This window comes from Pleurodeles waltl, chromosome 8 (assembly GCF_031143425.1).
Source record: "Pleurodeles waltl isolate 20211129_DDA chromosome 8, aPleWal1.hap1.20221129, whole genome shotgun sequence".
In the NCBI taxonomy this organism is placed as follows: Eukaryota; Metazoa; Chordata; class Amphibia; order Caudata; family Salamandridae; genus Pleurodeles; species Pleurodeles waltl.
In genome coordinates this window covers 781,565,565-781,589,565 of record NC_090447.1, presented here as the reverse complement: position 1 = coordinate 781,589,565, position 24,001 = coordinate 781,565,565, and positions in this window count along the sequence as shown.

Here is a 24,001-nt window from a genome sequence, read left to right as displayed (position 1 = left end):
GAGTCATACCCCATACCATTCTGTAAGGCTAATGTTTGTACCTCAATTCTTGCAGGTGACTCTGGCTACCCAAACCTGTTGTGGCTCCTGACCACTGTGAGGAATGCCAAGACAGGGGCTGAGAATCGGTGTAACGATGCACATTGGCGAACCAGGCGGATAATTGAATGAACCTTCGGACTCCTGAAGGCCAGGTTCAGATGCCTCCATCTGACAGGCAGATCCCTGTGCTACTCCCCTGAGAAGGTCTGCCAGAGAGTTGTAGTATGCTGCATGTTGCACAACCTGGACCTCAGACGACATGTGTCCTACCTGCAGGAGGAGGAGGTTGGAAATGCTCCTGGGCAGCAGTGGACCCTGAGGAGAGTGAGGATGAAGAGGCAGAGGATGAGCATGTGGCCAACAGTAGCAACACAAAAGGATGATGGACGGAGTGCTGAACAATGCAATCACTCACCCCCAGTCACAGATCTGGGTTTAATCCATCGTTCTTTTGCTCACCATGCCACTCCAGTTTGGACCCAGCAATATGCAAATTAGTCTTGACCCTGTTCCTCATGGGAACAGTCCAGCCCAAACTGCCAAGCCAGGTCCTCCCCGGACCAGAAACAGGCATCCTGGGACCGGTTTCAGGGTTTCACCCTTCGTCAGCAAGGCTAGCTTGAATACACTGGCACAGTGAGCAGAGCAAGGGAACCACGTCTAGTCATACCTTTCCCACTTAGGGCAACTTTAGCAACACAAAAAGATGATGGACGGAGTGCTGAACAATGCAAACGCTCACCCCCAGAGTGAGTGGGCAACAGAACATCAGTAATACGTCAGTACTTCCAATGACACACGTAAGACAGTGGATCTGATTATTTATCTTTTCAGTGTGGCTGTAGCAGGATGGCAGCCACTTCCTTCGCATCTCAACTGACTGTCACCTATGCCTTCTTATTTTGCAGATGTTGATGTTATTACAACTGTGTACTGATGTGATGACTACAAACAGCTACAGGTCATTATTTGTATGCAATCACAAAGTTCAGGTCAATTGCACAAGATGTAACTGTTAACATAATTGCACATTTTCATGACATAAAGAACTATCACTCAAGTTGTGTTCAAGGGTGTTTATTGTAGTGAACTAAATAGAAGGTATAGTGCAATGGAATAGGGTGATGGTAGAGGAAAGTCCAGGGATTTGGTCCAGTCTGTTGGTAGCACAGGTCCAGTGTCCAAAGAACCATAGGAAGGGGAGCAATGGCAGTTCATGTTGGACAAGGTGGCAGAGTGGAACACAAGGGGGACATTCAGGAGGGTCTCATTTCCTGGTGTTGGTCTTGGTCTAGGCAAGTGTCTCTGGCATCTGTCTGGGTTGCAGAGATCGTTTGCAGTGTGGTTCACCTTCTGCAGGGGGAGGGGTGCTGGTGGCCTGTGGGTCCTGTGGCAGGACCTCCTGTCCACTAGCTGCAGCAGATGTGGAGGGTTGTTCAGTTGAATGGCTAGTGCAAGTGGCCCGCTGGTGTGTTGTATATTCCCTCATGATGTTGGCCATATCAGCCAGCACCCTTGCTATGCAGACCATGGTGGTATTGAGGGCCTGCAAATCTTTCCTGATATTCCTGGTGGTGTTCCTCCTACAGCCGCTGGTTCTCCTGCATGATGTCTATCACCTGACCCATCTTGTCCCGGTTAATGTTGGTAAGCCCCCAGGATATTAGTGAGTGACCTGCTGTGACCTGTATCTGGAATGTGCGGGGTCCTACCCCAGTAAGGTCAGTTGTATGGGCCTCCAGATCAACAAATGAGTATGCCATGGGTAGGTTGTATGCGACATGGCTGCATGGAGATGTGTGTGTGTGCTGGCAGTGTGTCAGGTGGGGGGTATGGCTCATGGCAGCGCTAATGCAGGGGTGCGGGTCATGTGTGTGCCTGATGAGGGGGTAATGCCTTTTGTGGCCCATATGTGTGACAGACTGGATTGTCAGGTTCATGGTGTCCCACATTCTTTGTTTCCTCTGCAGGTCAGTGACCATCAGAAGAAGGAGTTGTGGTGTGCCATTTCCAAGGACGTGTGGACCCTAGGGGTCTATAGGAGGCAGAGCATCCACTGTAGGAAACAGTGGGAGGACCTGAGATGCTGGGCCCTGAAGACTGTGGAGGCCCAGCTGGGAATGGCCTCCCAACGAGGCAATCTGTACCCCATGATGGCCCGCATACTGGCAGTGGCCTACCCAGAGCTGGATGGGCCCCTTGAGGGCATCACAGCAGCCACAAGGGGATGAGTACAGTGAGTTTGTAAACCATATCCGTTGCCTGGCATGCTATTTGAGTGCAGGGTACCAGACAGTGGATACCCCAATATGCCAGTTCAGACATTGCTGCATGGCCCAGCTATTAGATAGCTAGGTAGATGGTTCCCATCTCAGACAGAGCTTAGCTGGTCCCAGGTGGTGTGTAGCTGGCAGTGTTTGGCTCCTACCTGCTGTGGTACTGAGCCAATGGTATGCCAGTGTGGGTCATACTGCCCATTCTCAGTCTCAGTGTGTGACAGGATGTGTCTTCCATCTGTGCTGCTGGTGCTGAGATTGACCCTGTGCTCCCTTTCTCTCTCCCCCCATCTCTCTCCTTTCGTCATCCTGTCCATATGTGCATTAGCATCAACTGGCGAAGGAGTAGGGGCACCAGCAAGTGAGGGAGCTGCAGCCCAGGGTACCCAGGAGGCTGAGTCCACTGATGCAGAGGGGACCAGTGGGACGGAGGGTGAGGGGAGCACCACTGATTCATCTTCCGATGGGAGCTCCCTGGTGATGGTGGACCCCTCTGGGACCACCTCAGCTATAGGTTCTAGCGCCAGCCCCTTACCAGCACCTCCCTCCCAGTACCCCCCTACCGAGTTGGGCCAGAAGGGTGGGCAATTCCTTTGCCTCAGGCACCTCAGGCCCTGCCTGAGTAAGCCCTGCTGCCCTCAGTGAGGAGGCTATTAACCTCCTGAGATCAATCTCTGTGGGGCAGTCAACCATGGTGAATATCATACAAGGGCTGGAATTTCAGAGGCAGCAATGTAATGCCTTCTTGGAGGGAGTCCAAGGTGGGTTGACGGCCATACAGAGATCATTTCAGGCTCTGGCCTCTTCACTGACTGCAGCCAGCGTCCCTGTTTCATTCGTCCCCCCTTCAAGTACCACTACCCAGTCAGAGTCTCCTCATCCCAAACCCATACGATGCACACATTCTGATAAGCATGCACCCAAAACAACACACAAGAGTTGCACAGACACATCACATTTTCACAAAGAAAACAGAGTTGTTTTTTGCAGAGTGCCTGGCTGTGGAATTTGGCCTCTAGCTCAGCCGGCACCTGGGGAAACCTAGCAAACCTGTTCATTTTTTAAAACTAGACACCTAGGAGAATCCAAGATGGGGTGACTTGTGGGATCTGACCAGGTTTTGTTACCCAGAATCCTTTGCAATCCTCAAAATTTGGCTAAAAAAAACACTTTTTCCTCTAATTTCGGTGACAGAAAGTTCTGGAATCTGAGAGGGGCCACAAATTTCCTTCCACCCAGCATTCCCCCAAGTCTTCCGATACAAATGGTACCTCACTTGTGTGGGTAGGCCTAGCGCCCGCGAAAGGAAATGCCCCAAAACACAACATGGACACATCACATTTTCACACAAAAAAAGAGCTGTTTTTTACAGAGTGCCTAGCTATGGATTTTGGCCTCTAGCTCAGCCGGCACCTGGGGAAACCTAGTAAACCCGCACATTTTTGAAAACTAGACACCTAGGGGAATCCAGGATGGGGAGACTTATGGGGTTCTGACCAGGTTTTATTACCCAGAATCATTTGCAAACCTCAAAATTTGGCCAAACAAACATTTTTTCCTCTCATTTCGGTGACATAAAGTTCTGGAATCCAAGAGGAGCCACAAATTTCCTTCCATCCAGCGTTCCCCTTCATCTCCTGATAAAAATGGTACCTCACTTGTGTGGGTAGGCCTAGCGCCCACTAAAGGAAATGCCCCAAAACACAACGTGCACACATCACATTTTCACAAAGAAAACAGAGCTGTTTTTTACAAAGTGCCTAGCTGTGGATTTTGGCCTCTAGCTTAGCCGGCACCTGGGGAAACCTAGAGAACCTGTGAATTTTTAAAAACTAGACACCTAGGGGAATCCAAGATGGGGTGACTTGTGGGGTCTGACCAGGTTCCGGTACCCAGAATCCTTTGCAAACCTCAAAATGTGTCCAAAAACACTTTTTCCTCTTATTTCGGTGACAGAAAGTTCTGGAATCTGAGAGGAGCCACAAATTTCCTTCCATACAGCATTCCCCCAAGTCTTCCGATAAAAATGGTACCTCACTTGTGTGGGTAGGCCTAGCGCCCTCGAAAGGAAATGCCCCAAAACACAACATGGACACATCACATTTTCCCCCCAAAAACAGAACAGTTTTTTACAAAGTGCCTGGCTGTGGATTTTGGCCTCTAGCTCAGCCGGCACCTGGGGAAACCAAGCAAACCTGCACATTTTTTAAAACTAAACACCTAGGGGAATCCAAGATGGGGTGACTTGTGGGGCTCTGATCAGGTTCTGTTACCCAGAATCCTTTGTAAACATCAACATTTGGCCAAAAATACACTTTTTCCTCTCATTTCGGTGACAGAAAGTTCTGGAATCTGAGAGGAGCCACAAATGTCCTTCCACCCAGCGTTCCTCCAAGTCTCCTGATAAAAACGGTACCTCGCTTGTGTGGGTAGGCCAAGCGCCCGCAAAAGGAAATGCCCCAAAACACAACGTGGACACATCACATTTTCACAAAGAAAACAGAGCTATTTTTTACAAAGTGCCTAGCTGTGGATTTTGGCCTCTAGCTCAGCCGGCACGTTGGGAAACCTAGCAAACCTGCACATTTTTGAAAACTAGGTGCCTAGGGGTATCCAAGATGGGGTGAATTGTGGGGCTCTGACCAGGTTCTGTTACCCAGAATCCTTTGCAATCCTCAAAATGTGGCCAAAAAAAACACTTTTTCCTCTCATTTCAGTGACAGAAAGTTCTGGAAACCGAGAGGAGCCACAAATTTCCTTCCCCCCATCATTCCCCTTAGTCTCCTGATAAAAATGGTGCCTCACTTGTGGGGTAGGCCTAGCGCCCGCGAAAGGAAATGCCCCAAAACACAACATGGACACATCACATTTTCACAAAGAAAACAGAGCTGTTTTTTACAAAATGCCTATCTGTGGATTTTAGCCTCTAGCTCACCTGGCACCTGGGGAAACCTAGCAAACCTGCACATTTTTAAAACTAAACACCTAGGGGTATCCAAGATGGAGTGAATTTTGGGGCTCTGATCAGGTTCTGTTACCCAGAATCCTTTGTAAACATCAACATTTGGCCAAAAATACACTTTTTCCTCTCGTTTCGGTGATAGAAAGTTCTGGAATCTGAGAGGAGCCACAAATGTCCTTCCACCCAGCGTTCCCCCAAGTCTCCTGATAAAAATGGTACCTCGCTTGTGTGGGTAGGCCAAGAGCCCGCAAAAGGAAATGCCCCAAAACACAACGTGGACACATCACATTTTCACAAAGAAAACAGAGCTATTTTTTTACAAAATGCCTAGCTGTGGATTTTGGCCTCTAGCTCAGCCGGCGCGTGGGGAAACCTAGCAAACCTGCACATTTTTTAAAACTAGGCACCTAGGGGTATCCAAGATGGGGTGAATTGTGGGGCTCTTACCAGGTTCTGTTACCCAGAATCCTTTGCAATCCTCAAAATGTGGCAAAAAAAAAACCTTTTTCCTCTCATTTCAGTGACAGAAAGTTCTGGAATCCGAGAGGAGCCACAAATTTCCTTCCCCCCATCGTTCCCCTTAGTCTCCTGATAAAAATGGTACCTCACTTGTGGGGTAGGCCTAGCGCCCGCGAAAGGAAATGCCCCAAAACACAACATGGACACATCACATTTTCACAAAGAAAACAGAGCTGTTTTTTACAAAGTGCCTAGCTGTGGATTTTGGCCTCTAGCTCAGCCGGCACGTGGGGAAACCTAGCAAACCTGCACATTTTTGAAAACTAGGCACCTAGGGGTATCCAAGATGGGGTGAATTGTGGGGCTCTGACCAGGTTCTGTTACCCAGAATCCTTTGCAATCCTCAAAATGTGGCCAAAAAAAACACTTTTTCCTCTCATTTCAGTGACAGAAAGTTCTGGAAACCGAGAGGAGCCACAAATTTCCTTCCCCCCATCATTCCCCTTAGTCTCCTGATAAAAATGGAACCTCACTTGTGGGGTAGGCCTAGCGTCCGCGAAAGGAAATGCCCCAAAACACAACATAGACACATCACATTTTCACAAAGAAAAAAGAGCTGTTTTTTACAAAATGCCTATCTGTGGATTTTAGCCTCTAGCTCAGCCGGCACCTGGAGAAACCTAGCAAACCTGCACACTTTTTAAAACTAGACACCTAGGGGTATCCAAGATGGAGTGAGTTTTGGGGCTCTGACCAGGTTCTGTTACCCAGAATCCTTTGCAAACCTCAAAATTTGGCCAAGCAAACACTTTTTCCTCTCATTTTGGTGACATATAGTTCTGGAATCCAAGAGGAACCACAAACTTCCTTCCACCCAGCATTCCCCCTCGTCTCCTGATAAAAAAATGGTACCTCACTTGTGTGGGTTGGCCTAGCGTCCATGAAAGGAAATGCCCAAAACCCAACGTGGACTCATCACATTTTCACAAAGAAAACAGATCTGTTTTTACAAAGTGCCTAGCTGTGGATTTTGGCCTCTAGCTCAACCGGCACCTGGGAAACCTAGCAAACCTGTGAATTTTAAAAAACTAGACACCTAGGGGAATCCAAGATGCGGTGACTTGTGGGGTCTGACCAGGTTCTGTTACCCATAATCCTTTGTAAACCTCAAAATTTGGCCAAAAATACACTTTTTCCTCTCATTTTGGTGACAGAAAGTTCTGGAATCTGAGAGGAGCCACAAATTTCCTTCCACCCAGCGTTCCCCCAAGTCTCCTGATAAAAACGGTACCTCACTTGTGGGGTAGGCCTAGTGCCCGCGAAAGGAAATGCCCCAAAACACAATGTGGACACATCACATTTTCACAAAGAAAACAGAGCTGTTTTTTACAAAGTGCCTAGCTGTGGATTCTGGCCTCTAGCTCAGCCGGCACCTGGGGAAACCTAGCAAACCTGCACATTTTTTAAAACTAGACACCTAGGGGAATCCAAGATGGAGTGACTTATTGGGTTCTGACCATGTTCTGTTACCCAGAATCCTTTGCAAATCTCAAAAGTGGCCAAAAAACACTTTTTCCTCTCATTTCGGTTACAAAAAATTCTGGAATCCGAGAGGAGCAACAAATGTTCTTCCACCCAGTGTTCCCCCACGTCTCCCGATAAAAATGGTACCTCATTTGTGTGGGTAGGCCTAGCTCCCGCAAAGGGAAATGCCCTAAAACACAACGTGGACAAATCACACTTTCACAAAGAAAACAGAACTGTTTTTTACAAAGTACCAGCTGTGGATTTTGGCCTCTAGCTCAGCCGGCACCTGTGGAAATGTAGCAAAATTGCGCATTTTTGAAAACTAGACACCTAGGGAAATCCAGGATGGGGTGACTTGTGGGGCTCTGACCAGTTTCTGTTACCCAGAATCCTTTGCAAACCTCAAAATTTGGACAAAAAAACACTTTTTCTTCATATTTCGATGATAGAAAGTTCTGAAATCTGAGAGGAGCCACAAATTTCCTTCCACTCAGCATTCCGCCAAGTCTCCCTATAAAAATTATACCTCACTTGTGTGGGTGGCCCAGGTGCCTGCAACAGAAAAATGCCAAAAACCTTTAAAGATTGAGGGGACAGCACAGCAACTTGATAAGCACATATTTTTCTTTTATACATCTTTTAGACTGACTCTGCTTTGGGGACCCACACAAGTGAGGTATCAATTTACTTGGGAGACTGAGGGGAATGCTGGGTGGTAGAAAATTTGTGCTGCAGCGGCGATCCTGCAAAGAAAAGTGAGGAAAATATGCTTTTTTAAGCAAATTTTGAGGTTTGCAGAGGTGTCTGGGTAAGAAACTGTTGGGGGATCCAGGCAAGCCAGTGCTCCTTGGACTCCTTGGGGTGTCTATTTTTATAAAGTGTCTGGGTTTGGTAGGTTTACCTAGATGAAGGCTGCACCCGGGACCAAAAACATAGGTGCCCACCCCCCAAACACAGGAAGTTTTTCAATAGATCATTTTGATGTGTCCACCTACTTATGTGATGTTCCAAACACAAAAATTGTGAAAAGAAATGCCCTTTGGTTATTTTAAAAAGACCCCTCACCCACGTTGGTGGCATGCTTCATCATCGGTGTCCCACCCGAGACACCTAGCGCGTCACAGGTGTGCTGCAACGCCTGATTACAGAGGAGCAGGTTTTGTCATTTTTACCACACATACTGGTTGGATTTGGCACGAGGGTGAGTGATGGTTCAGTGGATCAAATTTTATTAAGAAGAGATTTCACAAAAGTTAAATGCACTGTTAATAAATGAAAGGTCAAAACACTGAACCAATGACTCACAGCTCATGAGCTGTAAAGCCATGACAAGGCACCAAACGCTTTACAGTACATTCACACACCTTCCATACACGACATGCACAAGACCATTCACGCCGCCAGCCACAGGCCCAGCACATTACAACACTCCCATCGACAGACAGCGCCACTCAAGGGCCCATCACTTTCATATGCCCACATGCCTGATACAGCAATCACACCAGCTGATGAGTGTGTGGACTGGCGTTTGGCTGGGACCACCAGCCAAGCGCCACCACGTACACCACCAGCCAAGCACCACCCCACTCACACCGCCAGCCAAGCGCCACCCCACGCACACTGCCAGCCAAGCGCCACCCCACGCACACGCCAGCCAAGCACCACCCCACTCCCACCGCCAGCCAAGCACCACCCCACTCACACCGCCAGCTAGGCACCACCCCACGCACAGTGCCAGCCAAGAGCCACCCCACGCACACCACCATCCTTTTTTTTTTTAAACAACAAAGAAACAACTAATTATAAATAGGTACAAAACTACAAACACAAAAGCTCTAACTGACAGTAATGCCAACAGTGAAACTGAACATATAAAAATATGAAACAACAGTTTACACTCACGGAATTTCCCAATAATTCTTCTCTGTGTAGTAGCTCCTGAAACAGCCACCCACACACAGCCCAGGCTTTGAAGGGCAATCAGGGCAGTACAGCCTAGTCTCCTTCCTGATACCTCTTCGAGCACAGACTCTACATCTCTGAGCAGGAATGTTTTTTTGACCGTGGGAGGAATGTGCTCATCAAAGTGACCATCTTTCAATCTAGCCACATCCTCCACCACTACTTCTCTAGGAATTCTTGCCTGTTCCAGCACAACAAGGCTCGCTATGATAGACTCCTGAAATTTCACAAATGTCATTCTTGACTCTGGTGAACTATCCTTGAACACAACAAAAGCATTAAAAGTTGCCAAGTGGAACAGGTGAACTGCTAATTTCTTATACCAAACATACGACTTACGAGCAGTAGTGTAAGGTTTCAACCTCTGATCTACTCTATCAACATTACCCATGTGCTTATTATAGTCTAAAATGCACACAGGTTTGCGCACTTCAGCAACTTGACCCCAAACAGCCACAGGTGAAATATTCTCATCATGTATGGCAGTTAGCATGTACACATCCCTCCTGTCTACAAATTTCAGAGCTAGCTGCTTATCATTCCGCAAGCCACTGCACTGTCCCTTCTCAAACAAGCTCTTTTGGATAGCCTTTCCGATTAGAGCAGATTGTGCCACAAGCAACAGTGTCCACTCTGAACAACTCCTTGAACAACTGAACTCCAGTGTAGAAGTTATCTACATATCAATGGTGACCTTTGTTAAACAGTAGTCTACCAAATTCCATTTTCAAGGAACATATTCATAAGTGAAATGTTTCAGGAATTTTATTTTTGTGATGAAATTTCTAAATACATCAAATAGTAGATTTGGTTTAACAAAACAGAATAATAACACTTTATTGAATTAACTTATTCTTTGATCTGCACATTAGCAGAGAGTTGGTTGTGAGAAACCCAATGGTAGCTTCACAAGACAATCTCTACATTTCACAAACTGAGAACCATGGATGTCAGTTTACCAAAATACTAAGGTAGCGGAGGAACCTCACACATCCTTCACCTATTTAAATCACAGGGAGTAATATCATATGACATTTGACCCTCAATTTTTGCAGGAAGGGTTCAAGTGACCTTAAGCCTGAAGACACTTCAATGATTAATATAGCAGAAGTTCCATAATAATTGCAAGATGTATTTAACAACACAATCAAATGTCCATTTAGATACCTTTTATATAATGATGTTGATGTGGTATCGTAGAGGAACATTACACATTTCTCTTTGATTTACATAAAATATTCTTTATTTATCTGAAGATGGTCTAGTGCCACAAAATACAGAATGGAAATATTTATACCACAATATGTCATGATTTAATAGGTCTGCTAATGTAAACTGCCATAAAAAAGTTATTCATAAACAATAAGGAGAATTAAAAAAAATTAAAACAATAGTAATTATGTTCAAATATATTAATTCATATAAACCATATACTATCTTATTTGCTCAAATAATTCCTTACTGTATTACATTTATAATTAAGAAACTTTACAAGGCATTAAACATCTAATTTTTTAAGTATAAGTATTCACAAGCAAGAATCATCACAACAACTTGTTTAAAGTTTTTATTTTATTTCATGTTTAGTTAGTTGGAAGAATGCACATTGTACTGCCGAATGTATTTTTACACAACCTAAAGTGTAAAGTTCCAGTCCCAGTGGAAGCTGCAGAAAGTAAATAATGCTCATCAAGAAAATGGCATGGTTAAGATCTTGGCGGTAATGGTCTCGCCATCACTTTTCCATCTGTAAACCCATCTGCCGTAATAACAGTCCGCCCGCCCTATTTAGTTGTGACTGGGAGCATAGATGAAAGGTAGTCAGTGGTCCGCCGTCATCACCAAGAAGCACCACCCACATCGATGGCGCCATGGGCTAAAGCAGCTGGTGACAGTACACCAGCCCCTTTTCCTGCTGAGCCAATCACAATGTGCTTTCCAACAGACACAACAGTGGCATCAAACCTCCACATCTGAGTTAGAGGATTGGGAAGGATAAAACTCACCATTTTATCTATTTCCTACTACCATGAACCTGCTCCTACCAGTCCTGCCGTTGCTCTTGGGACAGGCCCAAGATGGAATTCAACCCTGTTGTCACCGGAACATAAGGTAAGTCACAGTCACACCTCCTATCCTCAAAATTGTTGCTTCACAGTAGCACAGGACTTGTGCATGTATGAATATTTTTGTCAAGCAACACCATAATGATGCACAATGCACATGTTTGTAATGCTGCAGTTAGAAAATGTGTCAGAACAGACCTCGAGATATTAGTAGCATCCAGCAGTTTGGCACAAACTGCCTTCATGGCAATAGACACCTACACAAAAAGTCACAGCAATCACAAAGAGGAATGTGTCCGCACTGGTGTGTGTAATAATTCCCCCATAAAATCAAAAGCATTAACTGAAACAGTGTACTCAATAGGAACAAAATAACCCAATGATAATGTAGCAATTTCACTACAACATGCTACAAGTGGGTGTACACAGAACCAGTCTTACCTCTAAACTGCAAGCATGGCAGATCATTTCATCCTGGACCTGACATGTGCTCCCCCCATGAGCCATCCACCCACGTCTCCTGGGCAGGGATGGCAGCGGAAGCCCTTCACTCCCACCCCCCACGGGAGTCTAATGAAGTCAGCGTGCACCGCATGCTGAGGTCATTACAGGTTGCCCTGACCGAGCTGGAAGCCATTTGCTTCCAGCACGGCAGAGAGAAACAAGGTAAGTTTCTCTCCCACTGATTTATTTTTTTCAAAAGAGGCATTGGGGGAAACAAAAGGCTTTTTCTTTGCCTCAATGTCTCGTTTGAGCATTCCTGCTGCACCATTGCATAGCAATCATGCAGCAGGAATGCCCACTAGACACCAGGAATTTTTTAAATTATTATTTCACATGAGGGGAGCGGCCCCTTAGGCAAGGGTTGCTCTGCACAGGGGCATGATATTGATGGCTATTTTTGACCCCCCTTGGGGCAGATTAGCCTATTTTATTTAGGCCCATCAGCCACCACAGAGGGCAGAAGCCACTTAGATGTCAGGAATTATTTAATTTTTTTGGGAGGGGGTCGACCCCATGACAAGCGTCTCTCCCCAAAGGGGGCATATAACTGTTGGCCATTTCTGTGCCCCCTTGGAGGCAGATTAGCCAATTGTTTTTAGGCCCAGGGGCAGAACTCACTTAGACACTAAAGGTTGTTTTTATTTTTCTTTTGGGGGAGGCCCTTGGGACAAGGGTTGCTCCCCAAAGCAGGCATGGAACTGTTGCCCATTTCTTCCCCCCCTTGGGGGCAGACTGGCCTATTTATATTAGGCCCATCTGCCCCGAAGGGGGGCAGAAACCACATAGACACCAGGGATTATTTATTTAATTGTTTTGTTTGAGGGGGTGGCAACTTGGGCACAGGTCACTCCCTAAAGGGAGCACATAACTGTTGGCCATTTCTGGTCCCCTTGGGAGCAGATTGGCCTATTTTTATTAGGCCCATCTGACCCACGGGGCAGAAACAACTAGCCACCAGGGATTATGGTGTTGGTGTATGTTTTTTAGTTGAGGGGGGTGGCCCCTTGGGCAAGACTCGCTCCCCCATGGGGCATATTACTTTTGGCCACTTCTGCCCGGCTGGGGGACAGATTGGCCTATTTCTGTGAGCCCCATCTGCCCACAAGTGGGGGGCAGAAACCACTAAGCACCAGGGATTACGTTTTGTGCTAATTTCCTTTTTTTGGGGGGGGCAGTCTCTTGAGTAAGGGTCACTCCCCTTGGGGGGGACATTCATTTTGCCCATTTCTTCCCCCTTGGTGGCAGATCAGTTTCTTTATGTTAGGCCCATCTGCTCCCAAGGCGGGAAGAAACCACTACACACCAGGGAAAATCTGTAAATGTTTGCTGGCGGGGTGTTTGTCAATTGGCAAAGTATTTGTATTTGCGATCACAACGTTTTATTTCTCCTTTTTGTTCTAGGTCAAAGCTTTTGATTCCTTTGCTGTAACTCCTTGTGATTTTGGCAGTGGTAGACCTGCAGTTTGTGTAGTTGCATGTGTTTGGCAAGAAAATCCAAATGAGTATGGTTGCCAACTGTTAGGAATGAGGTCTCTAGTTGGCAGAGGTGTTCACCTTTGTCCAAATACGGACCACAATCCTAGTCAGGGTAAGTCACTCACAATTCAAATTATCCTGTACCCACCCTCTGGTAGCTTGGCACTAAGCAGTCAGGCTTAACTTAGAAGGCAATGTGTAAAGTATGTGCACAATACATCATACAGTAACACAGTGAAAACACCACAAAAATGCACCACACAGGTTTTAGAAAAATATAAGATATTTATCTGGTTAAATTAAGGTCAAAACGATAAAGATTCAATAAGCACAAGTTGAGATATCACTTTTGAAAGATTAAAAAGAATCTTAAAACTTAGAAATCAACAGTTGTCTCTTGTTTGTACAAAGTACCTGGTTTGTGTCAAAAATAACTTGCATGGAGACTGCAGATGAGGAGATGTGTGGAAAAATAGGGTGTGCGTCCGGAATTTCCGGCGTGGCACAGACAATGTGTTGTTTCTTTCCATGCTGCAGGGGGTTTTGCATTGATTTCTGGCATGCAGTCGTAGTTCCTCACTGTAATGCGGGGATCTTTTTGATGCCCTGGAACAATGCCTGGAAATTCTGGGCATGCGGGACAAAGTCACAGGCTTTGTATCGATCCGGTATGGCAATGCATCTAATTTTCTGTCTCACGGCAGGAGCTGGGTTGATTCTTCACTCGGGAAGTTGGGCTGCGTCGATTCGGTTCGGCTGTGCTTTGATCCGGCAGGGCTGTGCATTAAATTCCCGGTTGCAAGGCAGAGGCTGTATCGAATTTTCACTCGGGAAGTCAGGCTGCGTCATTCCGGTTCGGCTGTTGGGCAATTGTGTTGTTGCACGGCAGGCTGTGCTTCGTTTCTGGCAGGATGTGCGTTGATTTTCAGCGCACAAGGAGCTCCTTGAAGAGATTAAGGCCCTCATTATTAGTTCAGCTGTCTACAACGAAGACCGCGAAGTCCCGCCAGCCACAAGAACGCCACTGATGGTGGTCATCAGACTGCCAAATTATGACTGCTGAAGGCTCTCTGCCATAAATTGGGCAGAGAGCCGCCAGCAGCCATACTGGTGGTTGGCAGTGCAGTGGAGGCTGCTCCGCTGGCACCACCACATCAGCACAACACCGCCACTCCTATTACGACTTAGTAATAGGCATGGCAGTGTTGTCTTGGCAGGGTGCTGGTGGCGGAACAAGTGTCATGGACCCCGTTCCATCCCGGAAGATCACTCCGACAACCAGGTAAGGTGATCGACCCAAAGGGGAGGAGGAGGGAGGGTGTTGAGTGTTGTGTGCATGAATGGGGTTGTGCGTTTGTGTGAATGGAGGGGGTGGCGCAGGGCTGTTGTGTGTGTTTGTGTGCGTGTGAATGCAAGTGCATGTGTGCATGAGTGAATGTGTGTATGTGGGGGTGGGGAAGTGTTGTGGCCGTGTGTGCATGGGTGTGTGAATGAGTGTGCGTGTATGTATGCATGTATGTATGTATGTGTAATGTGTGCCTGCATGGATGTATGGGAAGTGAGGGGGTTCTGAATAGGGATTGGGGGAGGGGGTTCAAAATGGGGATCGGGGGCTAGGGGGTGTCACTGTTTGGGGGGAGGGGGGCATCTGATGGGATCGGGCCCTACATGGAGGGGGTGTTGGGCAGTCCTGCAGTGGCAAAAGGAATGAGCATTCCTGTCGGCAATATTGTTATCACCAGGGATTCTGTGGCGGGCTGCCACCACGGAATCCCTGGTGATAAGGATGCTCACAATACTACAGGCAGTTTCATGTGGACCGCCGGGTCGAACATGGTCCACCTTTGGCCAGACAGTCCTACCCCCTGGCGGTACAGGTGGTGAACAGGCCTCTATACAGCCAGTTCACTTCCATTTTCATAATTTGGCGCTCCTGCACCACCACGCTGTCGGCGGTCTGACCGCCACCGCCGGCGTGGCAGTGAAGGACTGCCAGGGTCATAATGACCCCTTAAGTCTTTTTGAATAGACTCTGGTAAGTCAAATCTCTATTATTAACACCCCCCTACCAGCATGCCATCACAAACCCCCACCCCTACCCTCACCCCATCCCTCCACCACCTCAAATATACCCCACCATCACAACCCCCATCCCAATACCAAGCCCTCCATGAAACACCAATGCATGGACCCCCATCACAGACCTGCATGGACACCCATCACTAAAGCATGCACATTAGAGAGAATCACCTAGCCCACACAATCACTACTCACACAAGGCAAAGCTGACAGGGCAATCACAACCATACAGGCAACACACCCATGCACAAGATGTCACACGCAGAAACTATAACAATGCATTTACATCCCCACAGGTCCCCCACCCAACATCACCGGAGAGGAGGTGCCAGCAATATCCAGTTCCCCCACAGAAGAGGCCCACAGTGATGACAGCATCTCTGCTCGCCTGGATCTGGATGACCAACCTAGCCCATCAGGAATTTCCAGACAGTCGGTTACCCAGGCAAAGTCCTATACCACCACAGAGCCTCCCCCTCAGGAAACACCCCAGAACACCCACCCAGCGGGCCCATGCCTCCGTTCCCAGGACACATCAATCAATAGTGTGTCCAGCACTACAGGGACCCCAGGCAACCCCACAAACACAGGACAATCAGGGACCTGGGGTCAGTAGCAGTGGGCATACGGTTCAGGGGACAGAGGCACAGGACAACAGGGAAGCTGGGAGGACTGCTGTGCGACAGGGAGAGGACAAGCACAGGGAACCGAATCTCCACGAGGTACTCACCTTCATCCTGGGAGCATACCACCATGCCCAGGAGACAATGGGCCAGATACTGGACTCAGCGGCTGCAGGAGGGACAATACCTGGGGATCAGGGAGGACCTGAAGGACATCCACACCACCCTGGTCACCATTGCAGTGATGCTGGCAGACATGGCCAACACCATGAGGGAGGTAGTGGCACACCACCGGGTCCCTGACACTAGCCACACCAATGAACAGCCCTCCAACTCCGCTGCCGCTAGTGGATAGGAGGCCCCACCACAGGAACAACAGGCCAACAGCATTCCTCCCCCTGCAGAAGGAGAACCACACCGCAAACAGTCTCTGCGATCCAGGCAGAAGCCAGAGAACATTGGCAAGACCCCCACCAGGAAATAAGACTCTCCTGATTGTCACCCTTGTGTCCCACTCTGTCACCCTGTCCATCTTGAACTGCTATTGCTCCCCTTCCTATGTCCCCTTGGACAATGCACCTATGATACAAATAGACTGAACTCTATCCTAGACTTTCCTCCATTATCCCCCAGCCCATTGCACATCCCCTTCTACCTCTTAGCACTTGAATAAACACCCTTTGAAAAAATACAAGTATGGAGTATGTCAAATGATTTAACTATGTATTTGTTTAACAAGGTTTAAACACTGCAATACAATTGTACAGTAATGTATACATAGGAATAACCTGTAGTTGGCTGCAGTCAACACACCAGGGGCCAGATTGGAACACAGATATCTTAAAATAGAGGTGCCAAAGGGTACAGTAAGTGGCCATAGAAATGGGAACATCTGGCTGCCATGTACAATGTCAAATACAAAACTGTCAATGCAAGAAATGTTACAGTGTCTTACCTGTGTGTCACTGGAAGTACTGCCGTATAATAGCTGTTCTGTTGTCCTCATCCTCATCCTCTTCCTCCTCATCTTCACTGTCCACAGGGTCCACTACTGCCACACGCCCATTTCCAGCCTCATCCTCCTGCAGAAAAGGCACCTGGCGTCTCAAGGCAAGGTTGTGCAACATGCAGCATGCCACGATTATCTGGCACACCTTCTTGGGTGAGTAGCACAGGGATCCACCTGTTAGATGCAGGCACCGGAACCTGGCTTTCAGGAGGCCGAATGTCCTCTCCAGTATTCTCCTTGCTCGCCCATGTACCTCATTGTAACATTCCTCTGCCCTTGTCCTGGGATTCCTCACAGGGGTCAGTAACCATGAGAGGTTGGGGAAACCAGAGTCACCTGCAAATATCGCGGGACACCTGTTAGACACACACTAACCCTTATTGCCCACACCATACCCATCCACCAACATCCACTGGGTGGGAACCAGGGCTCACCTATTAGCCACACCCGGTGCCTTTGGAGTTGAGCCATCACATATGGGATGCTGCTATTCCTCAGGATATAGGCATCATGCACAGAGCAAGTATACTTTGCATTGACATGGGGTATGTACTGGTCCGCCAGGCACACTATCTGCACATTCATCGAGTGAAAGCTCTTTCGATTTCTGAACACTAGTTCATTTCTCCGGGGGGAGGACAAATGCAATATGTGTACTATCAGTTGCCCCAATAATGTTGGGGATATGTCCCATTGCATAGAAGTCAGCTTTCACAGTGGCCAAATCCTCCACCTGGGGGAAAACGATGTAACTGCGGATGTGTTTAATCAGGGCCGAAAACACTCTGGTTAGCACTATTGAGAACATTGGCTGTGACGTTCCTGCTGCAAAGCCCACTGTCATTTGGAAGGAGCCAGTTGCCAATCTCGGTGGGGTGACAGATAGCAGATATCAGGCCACGCTTCAATTGGGCACATAGCTCTGTGATTGTGGCTCTGTCAAGTCTATAGGTGAGGATAATGTGCCTGTCCTCCATTGCTGCCAAGTCCATCAGCGGTCTGTACATGGGGAATGTCTCCATCTTCTATTCATCCGCAGCAGTTGTAATCTAGGGGGCAAAATGGTGAGCGCTGGTCAGTATTCCACATTTCCAAACACTACACTGCATTGCATGTTGTGACTGTTAAAGTATGTCATTGGATAGGCCCAAATGATGTCTATGTGTACTGTGACGTAGTTAGGAGCCATGGCCTGCCCCCTACCCTGAAATGGCATCCACCTGTCATGTTTGGAGGGACAGGTGGAAATGAGGTAATTCCGCTGACGTTGCGTGCAGTTGCGGGAGGCAGCTGAGTACCGGCGTGCAACACTTCATTGGGTGTCTATGGGCCCAATGGGTTACAGTGGCCAATGGTGATGTACGCCGGTGGTGACGGTACGCTCGGTCGCAGAGGTGACTGCCATTTTTTATCTGTTTACTCACTTTCTACCTGACGTTCAACAGGAGAGGACCTACACTGCAAGTGCTGCTGTGACCAGTGTCTGGAATCAACCATGGCTTGTGTCACTGGGGAAAGGGCCCCTGCCTTCACTGCTGTGCAGTTGGAAAGACTGGTGGATGGGGTCCTACCCCAGTAGCGAATGCAGTATGGGCCTCCAAACCAACAGCTGAGTACACTGTGAGCACGATTCAAGGGGCATGGATGCATGGAGTGCTGTGTGTGAGAGCCTCGTGTAGGGGGGAGTTGGTTGAAGGGTTCTGGGCAGCGTGATACATGTATGGTGGGCAATGTCTGTGCGAAGGGGATGTGAGGGCTATGGTGGACCATGAGTGTAACAGGCCGGACGGTATGACTGATACCTTTTTCAATGTATCTTTTTCTGCAGGTCAGCGCCCATCAGAAAAAGGGTTTATGGCATACCATCACCAAGGACGTGCGGACAATGGGGATCTACGACAGGTGGAGCACCCACTGTCGCAAACAGTGGGAGGACCTGAGACGCTGGGCAAGGAAGACGGTGGAGGCCCAGCTGGGGATGGCCTCCCAATGAGGAAGGGGTGCCCGTCGAACCCTGACCCCCCTGATGGCCCGCATACTGGCAGAGGACTATCTGGAGCTGGATGGGTGCTTGAGGGCATCACAGCAGCCACAGGTTTCCCTATAAACTACTTGTGTGTGGTGGGGTGGTCTCCGGGTGGGGGATGTGGGCCTGTGGGTGTCCCTCAAATGGTGCCTTGGCCTATGTGATGTGGCCCTGTGGCCCACGGACATTGAGTCCTGGGCATTGTCCCTCCATTTGTATATATGTATATACTGTTTTGATCTTGAATCACGATTTTCTCATATTATATCTTCTTACACTCACTCTAATCAATTCCTTTTGTCCTTGCATTATTCCTTAGGGGTACGAGGTGTATATGTAATGTTATCACATCTGTTCATGTGTATGGTGCAGGGGGTGGGGATGGGGGTGTTGCGTGTGCGTGTCAATCTCTTTTTCCTCCCCCCTCCCTTGTGTGCTAGGCAGCAGTACTCACCGTGGTCGTCTTCGCTGGCATTGCTGTTCGTAGTGAATGAGCAGGTATACAATCATGGGAAATTCAACTCGGGCTCCATTGCATTGTGGTTCTTCCTTGAGTCTCCAGAGGTGAGTCCTTTGCCTTCTGTGTTCTGTTTCCACTGTGCTTTTGATGTTGTTAGTTCCGCCCCAGAAAAGGTGACGGATAGGCCTGTTGTAATACTGTGGGCAGTACATTGTCTTCAGTCTGGCTGTTGGCGGTTACCACCGTGGCGGTCGGTGTGTTAAAGTGGCTGTCTGTCTGGCCGTGGTCATAATTCCATTTTTTTTACAGCCGGCCTGTTGGCGGTATTACCGCTGCTTTATCACCGACCTCCAGGGTTGTAATGAGGGCCATAGAATGTTCACTTTATAAAAGTGCCATTTCTAAAACTGTAATTTAAAATCCAACTTCACCAATAAGCAGGATTTTGTATTACCATTCTGGCTTTACTAAAAATGAATATTTACCCGTTTCTGATCAGAATCGACCACTCAACCAGTATATAAGGGCAGATCTAATGCTTGCCTTTTGAAAGAAACAGGCCTCACAGTAGTGGAAAACAAATTTAGGGGTTTTCCACTACCAGGACATATAAAACACACCTGTATATGTCCTGGCTTTTACCTACATAGCACCCTGCCCTATGGGTTACATAGGGCCTACCTTAGGGATGACTTATATGTAGAAAAATGGGAGTTTTAAGGTTTGGTAAGTACTTTTAAATGCCAAGTCGAAGTGGCAGTGAAACTGTACACACAGGCCTCACAATGGCAGGCCTGAGACATGGTTAAGGGGCTACTTATGTGGATGGCACAACCAGTGCTGCAGGTCCACTAGTAGCATACAGTTTACAGTCTCAGGCCACCTGTAGTACACTTTAATAGGGACGTACAAGTAAATCAAATATGTCAATTGGGAATGAACCAATGTTACCATGTTTAAGGGAGAGAGAAAACGTACTTTAACACTAGTTAGCAGCGGTAAAGTGTGCAGAGACCTAAACCCAGCAAAACCAGTGTCAGAAAAGTGGAGGGAGGGAGGCAGGCATAAAGTTGGGGGATGACCACCCTAAGGCTATGAGGTCTAACACCATGCATGAATGATTGTTGTGTAATTGGTGTACTAAATTTAGGATATTTAGCGTATGATATTCATGTTGTCTTATAAGTAATTTTATATTGTTTTTTTCTTTTTAATGGCATATCATTGGTGCTTGTTGTGTTCTGTGCAGAAAAGGTGCTGGTAAGTCTTGCTGTATCAGGCAAGTGGGCTGTATCGTTTTTGAGTATAAAGGTTTTTGTGATAAGGTCACACTTTGTTTATTACTTATTATACACAGTGTTGGTTGTTGTTGACGTATTTGTCAAGTTTCTTTTATTAGGAAGGATCATGGTTAGCCGCAGGATGACCAGCAGGTTATTGGTATGCTTTTTGAGTCTTTTTCTGACCATTATTATGAGACTGACTCTGCATCTGAGGCAGAGTAGGAAATGCACGATTATGACAGTGAATTTTCTGTCTGGGAGGAATCATCTGAGGATGAAGCCACTCTCAGTTTGGGTGAAGTGCCTGTTTTAGAGCAATATACTGATGTGCCAATAGTGCAGCAGCCTGAGGCTAAAGTCTTCCCATTGGAAGACCTGAACTCTGAGTTGCCCCAAACATGGAGCAGCAGGCGTTGCCTGCCTTTATTGGTCTCTCAGGGTGCAGAGTGAATACAGAAAACTTTTTGCTCTAAATTTCTTTCAGTTCTATATGGACGATGTATTTTTGGAAGAGATTGTTGAGAAGACTAATTTGTATGCTGAACAGTATTTGAGGGACAACAGTGCCAGACTTTGGCCACACTCTAGAGCTACCCGGTTGATTCCCACAAATGTGGAAGAGTTGAAGATGTTCTTGGCTTTAACTTTTTTGATGGGGCTGATAAGGAAGCCATCACTGTCTTCATATTGGTCTACTAGTCCCTTGATAGCAACAGCTTTATTCGCTGCAACCATGAGTCTTAATCAGTATTTGCTTCTTCTTCAGATGCTGATTTTTGTAGATTATGCTTTAGAATTGTCACAAGATCACCCTGACTGTGACAGTCTTTTGAAGATTTAACCTGTCCTTGATCACTTTGTAGATCATTTTTCAGAGATCTATATTTCAAGTAAAGAAATATCTGTGGACGAGTCTTTGGTCCTGTACAAGGGATGCTTGGTTATTAGGCAGTATACTCCTAGCAAGAAGGCATGTTATAGAATAAAGATGTATATGCTATCTGAGAGTAGTACAGGATATATCTATATTTTTTGGGTCTACACTGGTATTTATTCCAGTATTGAACCCCACTGGTTGTCTGTCCACTTTTGGAGTTAGTGAGAAAATTGTGTGGGAACTTGGTAGATGACTATTTAACAAAGGTCAATATTTGTACCTAAATAATTTCTACACTGGTGTGCAATAGTTCAGGGAATTGTTCAAAGAGGGCACTGTTGCTTGTGGCACAATCTGCTCCAACCGTTAAGGCTATCCAAGGGAGCTCGTATATAAAAGACTTGAGCGGGGACAGTGCAGTGCCTTGCATAATGATGAGCTGCCAGCTGTGAAATTTGCAGACAGGAGGGATGTCTACATGCTGACTACCATCCATGATGAAAATACTTCACCTGCGACTGTTTGAGGTCAGGTTGCTGAAGTGTGCAATCCTGCGTGCATTTTAGAATACAATAAGCACATGGGTGGTGTAGATAAAGTAGATCAGAGGTTGTAAGCTTACACTGCTCTTCGTAAGGCTTACGTTTGGTATAAGAAGCTGGCTAACATCTCTTCCATTTAGCTACTTTTAATGCTTTTGTTGTGTTCAAAGATTGTTCTCCTAAGTCAAATATGGAATTTGTTCAGTTTCAGGAGCCTGTGATAGAGAGCCTAGTTGTAGTGGAACAGGCAAAAGTTCACAGAGAAGCAGTGGTGGAGCATGTGGCTTGATTAAAAGATCGCCACTTTCCTGATCACATTCCTCCTACGCCCAAAAAACACTTTCCTGCTAAAAAATTTAGGGGGTCATTCTGACCTCGGCGGTAAAAGGCGCTTACCGCCGGCCAGAAGACCGCCATAACACCGCCGCGGCTGCGGTAAACCGCCACGGTCATTCTGACCCGCAACTGGCAAACCGCCAAAAACCCGACATCCACAAAAGTCCGCCACACCAAAGGTCAGCGAAAATATGGCGATGACCAAACCTCCACCGTCACGCCAACAGAAATACGCCCATACCATTCCGACCCACAAATCCACACGGCGGTCTTTCAAACGCAGTATTCCATTGGCGGTACACACCCCCGCGGTCAAAATACACACACACACATAGAAAACTCGGCCTCATTGGTCAGTTTGAAATGCACACACCTGATACACATACTAACACCACTCCCACACACCCAACACAATATAAAACACACACCCACATCACCCACAAGCCCCTACGACCCGAAATTCTTGACGAAGGCTAGAGAGAGCACAGATTAGACAATCCCACAACACCATCACCCACACAGAATCCACGCACCAAACACCACACACCACCACACGCACCACACTCATCACCACAAACGCCACCCCACACCTCAACCACCCCATGGCACCCCAAAGACACCCCAGGTTCAGTGACGCCGAACTCAGGGTCATGGTGGAGGAAATAGTCCGTGTAGAGCCCCAGCTCTTCGGGGCACAGGTGCAGCACACCTCAATTGCCAGGAAGATGGAGCTATGGCAAAGGATAGTGGACAGGGTTAACGCGGGGGGACAGCATCCATGCAATCGGGAGGACATCAGGAAGAGATGGAACGACCTACAGGGGAAAGTGCGTTCCATGGTATCAAGGCACAACATTGCGGTGCAGAAGACTGGCGGCGGACCCCCACCTACTCCCACCGAATTTACCGCATGGGAGGAGGAAGTCTTGCACATCCTGCATCCTGAGGGCCTCGCAGGAGTAGGCGGAGGAATGGACTCTGGTAAGTCAAATCTTCACTACTGCTTCCCACCCCCACCCCTCCTGCATGCCAAATCATACCCCCACCCCCACCCCCATCACACCAACTCCTTGCAAATGGCTCACCATCACAACCCACCCATCCCAACACCATGCCCTGCATGCGACCACAAAGCATGGACACCCATCACCAAAGCATGCCCACTGCACACACACATCACCCCCACAAGCCACCCTCACAAAAGCCCCCACAAGGAAATGCCTGCACTTGGGTACACGAACACCCACCCATCACACGAAATGCCACACACAGAAGCCATAACCATACCTTTATACCCCTGCAGGACCCGAACGCCACCACACCGCCACGGAGGGTACAGAGATGTCCATCCCACCCCCAGAAGAGGCCCCCAGCGATGACAGCAGCTCTGTCTCCCTGGAGCCAGATGACCAGCCCGGCCCATCGGGGACCTCTGGACAGTCGGTTCCCCACAGACAGGCACAGGCTACACCAGACCCAACCCCCTCGGGGA